The sequence below is a fragment of the Hypanus sabinus genome, unplaced genomic scaffold (genome assembly GCF_030144855.1).
Source record: "Hypanus sabinus isolate sHypSab1 unplaced genomic scaffold, sHypSab1.hap1 scaffold_625, whole genome shotgun sequence".
Classification (NCBI taxonomy): domain Eukaryota; kingdom Metazoa; phylum Chordata; class Chondrichthyes; order Myliobatiformes; family Dasyatidae; genus Hypanus; species Hypanus sabinus.
The window spans coordinates 110,637-120,222 of NW_026781481.1; the positions used below are offsets into that span (position 1 = coordinate 110,637).

Sequence of the window (9,586 nt, forward strand, 5' to 3'; positions counted from 1 at the left end):
GAGCTTGAGCTCCAGGACAAGTTAGAAAAATTAAAGATGGAGGCTCCGGAAAGGCAGAGGCAATTTGAGGCTAGAGAGGCAGAAAATCAGAGAGGAGGCAGAAAAACAGAAGGAGGAAGCAGAAAGACAGAGGCTATTCGAGCTGGAAAAGATACAGTGGTTTCAGCAAAGGGGTCTAGCGTTAGACTCTGGTGATAAGTTTGAGGCTAGTCAGGAAATTAAATTGGTACCTCCATTTGATCAGAAAGAGGTTGATAAATACTTCCAGCATTTTGAGAAGGTTGCTTAGAATTTAAAGTGGCCAAAAGAGGGTTGGTTCTCTTACAAAGGGGGAGGCTTAGCAAGCCTATTCTGCTTTGACAGTTGATGAAGCAGCTGATTGTAACATAGTGAAACAGGCTGTGCTCAAAGCTTACGAGTTGGTCCCAGAATCATACAGGCAAAAGTTTTGAAATTTGTGGAAATCTGTGAACCGGACATATGTAATTTGCTTATGAGAAGTCTGTGTGTTTTGATCGCTGGTGCACATATATGATGATGACGATAAGTATATGATGATTTTAATAGCTTGAAAGAGTTAGTTTTAATTGAAGAATTCAAAAGGTGTGCTCCTGACGACATAAAGACATATTTAGATGAAAAGGATACTGCCACTTTGCAGGAGTCTGATAGAATAGCAGATGAGTTTGCTTTTACTCATAAGGTTAAGATTATCCCAAATAAGAGCTTCCAAAAGAGTGCCAGAGATCACCAGGGTAAACCAGAAATTACAGCTGGGACTAGTGACAAGAGTAAGGATGAAGGGAAGCAGTTGAAAGAGAAATATTCTGGTCTTGCTTGTTACTATTGTAAGAAAGCTGGTCATGTGATGGCTAATTATTCTATCCTGAATAAGAAAAATGAAAAGAAGCCAGTCCCAAATGCCGGTGTTCAGTTTGTTGACGCACCTATAAACCCACAGGGTTCTGAACATTCTGCTGAGGCTCAGTTATGGACTGAGAACTCTGACTGAATTAAGAAGGCTTTTGATCATTTTATGTCAAATGGGTTTGTATTAGTAAAGGAAGGGTCAACCCAACTACCAAAAATTCTTCGAGTTACTGGGGATTCTCAGTCACTTATATTAGACAGCATTCTAAAGTTTGGTGATGAGACGAACACTGATGAAGTAAATCTTATTAAAGGCTTTGGGGGTAGCATGGTTTCTGTGCCATTGTACAAGGTAAATTTACTGTCAGGGTTGCTTTTGGGACCTGTTAAAATTGGATTATACTCCATTTTACCATTGGAAGATGTTAGTTTGTTGTTAGGGAATGACCTAAAATTGTTCCTGCAGCGCTGTTGACAACTAAGACAACCGTTGACGACCCACAGATGGATTTTAACATTTATCCTTCCTGCGCAGGAACTCAAAGTATGCCGACGCAGACGAATCTGTGCAGCATGATTCTGATACCCATGATAGCCAAAATCGGGATTCAGGTTATGATGACTTGTCAGGGAATTTCTGCCTTCATTGTTTCAACAGGATTCAGTCGTAAGTCTGATGAGAAAGATTTATCCCTGTCTGGGAAGGAGTTTATAGCAGAACAGAACCGAGACCCTGAGATTGAAGCTTTAAAAGAAACAGCCCTCTCAGATGATGAGATTAAGAATGTGCCATTAGGGTATTATCTCATGATGAAGTGTCAATGAGGAAGTGGAGGCCACCTGCTATACCAGCGAGTGAGGAATGGGAAATTGTTCACCAAGTTGTAGTTCCTAAAGTTATATGGCTGAAATTTTAACTTTGGCCCACAGTATGCCATTAGGTCGACATTTTGGAGTGAATAAAACTGTAAACAGTTATGTAATAATTCTACTGGCCTAATTTGAGGAAAGATGTTGTGACCTTTTGCAGAAGCTGTCGCACTTGTCAAGTTGTGGGTAAACCGAATCAGGTCACCCCAGTGGCCCCACTCTGCCCTATAACTGCATTCGGTGAACCCTTTTAAAAATTTATAGTGAGGGGAACTTTGTCCTTGTTAAAGGAACAGTGGATTGATGGGGATGTACATGTTAACTTGTTAGACTCTGTTTAGAAGTTCAAGAATAAATTACACCAAGTCTGTAGTTTAGTGAGACAAAACTTAAAGATCTCTCAAAACAAAATGAAGTGTTGGTTTGATAAGTGGGCTTGAGAAAGAAAATACCAGATGGGAGATAAGGTGCTTGAAATAGTCTCTTAAATTAATGATCTGAATAATGCTATTAAAACACCCGACCAACGTAAACTAACACAGGTGGTACACATAAATATAATAAAGCCATATTTTGACAAGCAGGCACCGTCTGTGAGTGTTGTTGTCAAAACATATTGAGAATGAAACAATCGACTCGTCTGAGAATTTTCATAAGCCAAACATGGTCCCAGTTAGGCTAATGAACTCGGTTGTTCCAGAAAACATTGCTAACGAGTTGGCTCATCTGCAGCCAAAGCAACAACAACAGCTGAAGGAAGTAATCCTGATGTTTAAAGATTTATTTCACGATGTTCCCAAGCAAACCACAGTCGCAGTACATGATGTAGATATTGGTCAAGCCAAACCGATTAAACAACACCCATATTGCATGAACGTCGAAAAGTGTAAATTGGCTGAGCAAGGAATTGAATATATGATGAAAATGGTATTATTAGTCCTTTGGCATCAGATTGGAGCTCACCCTGCGTTATTGTGCCTTAACCTGATGGTGGTGTTAGATTTTGCACTGATTATGGGAAGGTAAATGCAGTAACAAAAACAGAATCCTCTCCTATCCCTAGGGAGGATGATTGCATCAATAAGTCTGGAAAAGCTAAATATCTTACAAAGATTGATCTGTTGAAAGGGTATTGGTGTGATCCATTGACGGACAGAGGTAGAGAAATTTCTGCATTTGTGACACCTTCTGGGTTGTATGAACACAATGTTTTCTCTTTTGGAAGGAAAAATGGTCCAGGATCATTCCAGAGAATGATTGATTCTGTAATTCCAGGGTTAGAACACACAGATGCCTATATTGATGACTTAGCCACAGGGAGTGACACTTGGGAAAAGCATATCTCTGCAGTAGAGAAGCCGTTTGACAGGCTTTCTCAGGACGACCTTACAGTTAGCTAAGAGTGAATTTGGCCATGCCACTGTGACCTGTCTTGGCTATGTTGTTGGTCAAAGCAAGTTGGCTCCTGTTCGGGCAAAAGTCCAGGCAATTTCTCAAGTTCCTATTCTGACTGATAAGAAGGCTCTTAGAAGGTTTCTGGGAATGGATGGATATTATCGTAAGAACTCTGCTGCTATCGCTCTTTCTCTGACCAATCTCCTGAAGTAGCGTGAAAAGTATGTTTGGACTGAACCTTGTCGGGAGGCATTTGATCGATTGAAAGTTATTATTTGAGGTTAGGCCAATCAATGTAGTGCTGTCAGCCAATTTCATTAGCAGATTGGAGCTGTGGGTGGCAACACAGTGTTATAGGTGCACAGAGAGTAAAGGAGAGGGCCAAAGAGACAACCCTGTGGGTTATGTGTTCTGAGGGTCAGAGAGACAGGAGATGGAGCTCACTCTTACCACCTGCCGGCGATCTGACAGGAAGTCCAGGATCCAGCTACACAAGGCAGGGTGAAGGCCGATGTCTCTGAGCTTCTTGTCGATACTTCACGCCTTTGTATGGCTACTGCTCTGCCCATGACTGCAAGGAACTGCAGAGAACTTTGGAGAGCAGAGAACATCAGAGAAACAAGCTTCCCCTCCATGGACTCTCCGTACACTTCCTCTCCCTCAGAAAAGCAGGGCATGTACACAAAGAACCTCATAACCTGTACATTCTTCCTGCAAACCTGCTCCCCCATCGGGGAAGAGATACAAAAGCCTTAAAGCGAACCACCCGGCTCAAGGACGGCTTCCTGTCTGCAGTTATAAGCCAAATGAATGATAAAATGGACTCGACCTCACAATGTAACTCGACGTGACCCTGCACCATATGTCTATCTCCACTGCACTTTCTCTGCAGCAATAATGCTTTGTTACAGTTATTGTTTTATCGTATATCAGCTCGATGTACCGTTGTAATGTATCGATCTGTGTGGATGGTACGTCAGGGAAGATTTGAACTGTCGTTCAGTACATGATGATAATAAAATTCCCCATTTTAATTGTGTGCAAATATTAGACAGACTGAGCTTCTGCTCTGGAACCACAGAAGGAAACTGAACAGTTCTCTTTCTGAGGAACGCAAATAAATAGAAAAGGCTTTAATCTCTCATTACGATCTGCTGTAAGTGGGATCAGGTGACTAGTGGTGGGTCTCCCATATTAATATCAGAATCAGGTTTAATAGCACCGGCATATATCATGAAATACGTTCAGAAGTAGAACCTAATTTTTAACCATAGATTTTAACAATTGTGATTTAATATAAGAATATAACTATCACATTGTTAAATTATATAAATAGTACAAAATCAAAAAAAGATGTAATAAACTATTTTAATTGTGTGGAACTATTTGACTGACTGGGTTGTTGCTTTGGAAGTAGTGGAGTGAAGCTTAACTGAACTGCACACATTTATGAGAAGCTCAGATAATTATAAAAAGCTAAATTCTCACATAAGTGGGTCAGACACCCAGAAACATCGGCAGCACTTCAGCAGGTAAAAACAGTGGAATGAAACATGGTGAAAATATTGCCGAAAAAAAACCATATTGTCCACCACAACGAGAGGACGTGACAGATCCGGATCTCACTGCCTTGTCTGAACGGGGAAAGATGAAGCTACACGTATAGGTAGATCAGTGACCCGCAGATGCTGCAGATCTGCAGAGAAACGTGAACAGGAAACGGGATCACGTGGCCGCTTTGGTCTCTCACCCCCAGACAGATGTCCGTTTACCCACTACTCTGTGGAAAGACGCAAACGCCGCTCACATCTCCACTCACCTTAAATGTATTAGACATTTCAACCTCCAGGAAAAATATATCGTCTGTCCACTCTATCTATTCCTCTCGTAATCTTATAAACGTCCATCCAGTCTCACCCCAGCCTGCGCCGCTCTGGAGAAAACAACACAAGTTTGTCCAACCTCTCGTTATAGCTCATGCCCTCTAATCCAGGCAGTGTCCTGGTAAACCTCTTCTGCGCCATCTCCAAAGCCCCGACATCCTTCCGAGAATGGGGGCGACCAGAACTATATGAAACACTCCAGATGTGGTCTAACTTGTTCTATAAAACTGTGTTCCAAACTGTGGCGTTTTAGAAACGAACCAGCAGCACCAGAGTTCACAGTGGAGTCTGATCTTGATGTTAAAACCATTATCTTTAGTAGTATCGACTTATAATATAGTAACTTAACGAAATGAAGGGAAGTTAACAGTGTTATGTGTATATGTGTGTAAATATATCTCCCAGACAATCGAGACTGAGGGAACAAAGCTTAGAATCTTGAGATGGTAAAGTAGGAAAGTCCAGTAATCTACGGAATAAATGATGGGAGAGAAATATTTGTAATCCAGGGTGAAACGTAGAGAAACGGCCGTTACTTCAACCAACCGCCGTCGAAGTTCTTATCCGCTGAATCCGTCCACAGACGAGTTATCAGCGAAGTGACCTGTCACAGGAATACCGTCTTCCAGGGGATACCACACAACATACCCAGACAAGGGTAACACAAGATATACCAAAACCCACTCCTATGGATTACACGAAGTGACAGCCACACACAATCGTTGTGGTTCCGTGTACCGATGATCAACCCACTCTTGCGGGCATAGGAGAGTTCCAAGCCTCAGCTGCAACTAACTGAAGCGATCAGCTTTTCCAGTCTCCCTCTCTCTCTAGACTGGCCGACTGCCTGTCTGCAGATCGCTCTCTCTCTCTCTCTTATGGTTCAGTCCACAGTCAGCGCTGACAGCCTGTGACTGACGTCATAGTCCCGCCTCCTCACGCCGGCGCTCTTAAAGAAACAGTCACAGTACGACCGCAGGCTCGTAACAGCCGCAACACAACTTCCCGACTTTTGAACTCACTGCTTCAACTAATAAAGACAACCGTGCTATTTGTCTTCTTAAGCACCCGATCAATCTGTGCAGTCTCTTTCAGGGAGCGATGAACTTGGAGTCTGAGATCCCTCTGATCATCGACAATGCTCAGGGTTTTGCATTTAACAGTGTACTGTCTCATACATTCGACCTACCGAGCTGCCAAGATGATCATCACTAATCAAATCTCACTGAGATTTCTCAGGTCCTGTTGAATTTATTGCCAAGTGCACAAGTACGGGAAGGTACAGGGACAGAGAAACACTGACTTGTGGCAGCATCACAGGCAAGTACATTCAGATAACACACGGAACACAAGTTATACGATTCTCTGTCAGTAACAATCTATAAATATGTTTTATGCCATTATCGATATATAAAATACATTATGTCATGATCAATATTAAAATGTGCATTTGTGTCAATAACAGATTTGGAAATGTTGAATTTGTTCCCTGTCTCCATTCCTCCTGTAATCCACAACGAGTTCCTTTGTTTTCGTTACAATGAGGGAGAGGTTGTTTTCTTGACATGACTGTGTCGGGGTGATGACTTCTTCTCTATACGCTGCCTCGTTATTATTTGGGATTCGGCCAATCAATGTAGTGCCTTCAGCAAATCTAATTAGCAGATTGGATCCCGCCACTGCAGCCCCACAGTGCACTATGTACTGATTGCAAAGCTACGAGATTGCATGTGAATAGCCTCCCCTCCCCCAACTCCACTCTTTCTGCCTCACCAGCAGACTGGGGCATCTCACATCTCGCTGCCTCCGCCAGGACATTAAACTGTGAACAACTGTGGTCAGGGACTGATCTCTGGGGAACTCCAAACGCTACCTCCTTCCAGTCTGAAAACGACCCACTCATCCAGACACACACTACCGGCAGTTTATCGATCTCCAACGAAAAAGCCTAATCACCTACTCCTGAGGGTCAATACCATTGCTGACTCGGAGTTTACAACCGTCAAATACCAGGAGGGACATAATAATCAGAAAGTCTCTAGTCACAGCCGTGTAAATAAGATATGATCTCAGTGGGTGTGTGGCGCATGCTCAGAACGCGAAGGAGACAGACAAACTGAGCCAAGTCACAGACCGATGAAGGGGAGGAATGATCCATTTTGATACAGAGAGGGAAGCAGAGAGTTTGATGTTCTGCCTGATGCCGGAACTGTGGCCAGTTAGAAGATGAAGTCTTGTTCCTCCAACTTGTTTTGAACTGTGAAAATGTTTTATTTATCAGAAGGCACCATGGAGACTAAAGTTATTTGAGCTGAAGTGTTGTCCTTCACCCACCGATGTGCTTTGTAAGCTTTTAACAGTGTAGAAAAGGCAAAGGATTTGTCTGTGGGACTCACAAACACAACAGCTCGTTAGTTCCGCTATATCTGTCAGTTCACCAGCGCTTGAAAGCCGCCGATCCTTGAATGTGGAGGCGGAGATGCTGGAGAAGACAGCGCCCCATTCGCTACAAGGAGAGCCCGAACACGTGTCCATGTCCGTGATCTGATTGGATACATCGCCATGACGTTCAGAGCACTGTGACGTCATTCACTGGCTCTCATTTTGGAAAGGATTCAGTCGGCCATCGCAGATACACCGACAGCTTCTCTCTGGGAAGCGGCCGTTCACCTGCTCCGTGTGTGTGAAGAGACTCATTCAGTTAGCCCACCTTGTGATGCTCCGGTGAGTTCACAATAAATAGAGGCCACATTTCTGTCCGGAGTGAGCAAAGAGTTTCACTCAATCATCCCAGCTGCAGCAACACCAGCAACTTCACATCAGGGAGGAAGTTCAAATCAGCTCCGTGTTAAATGTTTAACCATCACGGTGACTGAAGGCAGCTGCAGGTTCATGAGGGACTGTTACTGTCAGATTCTGCAGTTCTTGCGGCTGCTCATCGCACCCAGGACTGAACCCTGGTCACTGAGCATTGGAGGAGTTGTTCTGCTGATGTTAGCCTTAAACTAGACTGGCGTTTAATATTGTGGATCTGTGAATGATAAATCAGCTTGTATCAAATCCCGTGTCTCACTTAAGAGGCCACTCGGCCCAGCTGGTCCCTGCCATGTTTCTGTTCCATATCAGTATATGAAAATCTACCCCTGCCGTTCCCCCTCTCACTCTCCCTGAGATGACAGGTTGCAACTAGTCACCACTCCGTCGGATAGGAGATTTCCCTTGAATTTCATAGAATCACAGAAATCTACAACATATTACCGATGCTTTGGCCCACAATGTATGACCGATCATATAACCCTTACTCTAGATCTGCTTAGAAATACCCTATCGCATAGCACCTATTTTCCCAAGCTCCATGTACCTTTCTAAGAGTCTCTTAAAAGACCCTATTGTATCCGCCTCTACCACCGTCACTGGCGGTGCACTCCACACACACGCCACTCTTTGCTTATAAAAACTCAGCTCTGACATGTCCCCTGTACCTACTTCCAGGCAGCTTAAACCGATTCGCCCTCGTGTTAGCCGTTTCAGCCCTGGGAAAAAGCCTCTGACTATCCACACGACCAATGCCTCTCATCATCTTATACATCTGCATGAATTTCCTGCATGATTTTCTCCGGCTGAACAAGACGATGAGCTCACTGTGGTTGTGACGTTGTTCAGGGCTCCGGACGAAGTTGGTTAAACTCCTTCTTCTCCGCTCTTTTCAATGTTTTGGGTCATTTTGACCAATTTTAAAGGACTGTGCTTCAGACAGCCGGGTTGTTGCAATTGTTATGTACCAGCAGCAATAGATCACTAACGGAGTCTGGTTTCGATGTTAAAAACCACTCTCTTCATTAGTATTGTGACGGGGTCCTGAATTACCCCTATGAACTGTGTTTTCGAGAAAGAGAGAGGGAGCTGTTCAGCACGAGAGAGAGAGAGGAGAGAGAGGAGAGGAGAGAGAGGAGAGAGAGAGAGAGAGATGAGAGAGAGAGAAGAGAGAGAGAGAGAGAGAGAGAGAGAGAGAGAGAGAGAGATGAGAGAGAGAGAGAGAGAGAGAGAGATGAGAGAGAAGAGAGAGAGAGAGAGAGAGAGAGAGAGAGAGAGAGAGAGAGAGAGAGAGAGAGAGAGAGAGAGAGAGAGAGAGAGAGAGAGAGAGAGAGAGAGAGAGAGAGAGAGAGAGAGAGAGAGAGACACTGAGACTGAGACTGAGACTGCGACTGCTCGGAGACGGTGTTATGGTTTCTCTGCAAGCTTGTTGACACCTTTGGACAAGGACACTGTCAGCTTCTGTGTTCTTACAGAGAGAGAAGGGAGGAACTGTTTGATGGGACAGCTGGGGCTCAGCACGGTGAGATAAGTACGAGGTCCGCTGATAGACCTCCAGACCTCCTAACCCTAACCCTGACCCTAACGAGAGAGAGTGAGAGTGAGAGTGAGAGTGAGAGTGAGAGTGAGAGAGAGAGAGAGAGGAGGAGAGAGAGAGAGTCACTGACTGACTGACGGAGACTGCTCGGAGATGGTGTAATGGTTTCTCTGCAAGCTTGTTGACACTTTTACAAGGACACTGTCAGCTTCTTTGT

The 9,586-nt window shown here is 44.0% G+C and overlaps 1 protein-coding gene across 1 annotated transcript in view; it reads right to left on the minus strand.

The window, feature by feature from the left end:
* LOC132389686 (NACHT, LRR and PYD domains-containing protein 3-like) overlaps positions 1–9,586 on the minus strand; it is a 184,229-nt gene that overhangs the window by 107,416 nt on the left and 67,227 nt on the right. The window lies entirely within an intron of this gene.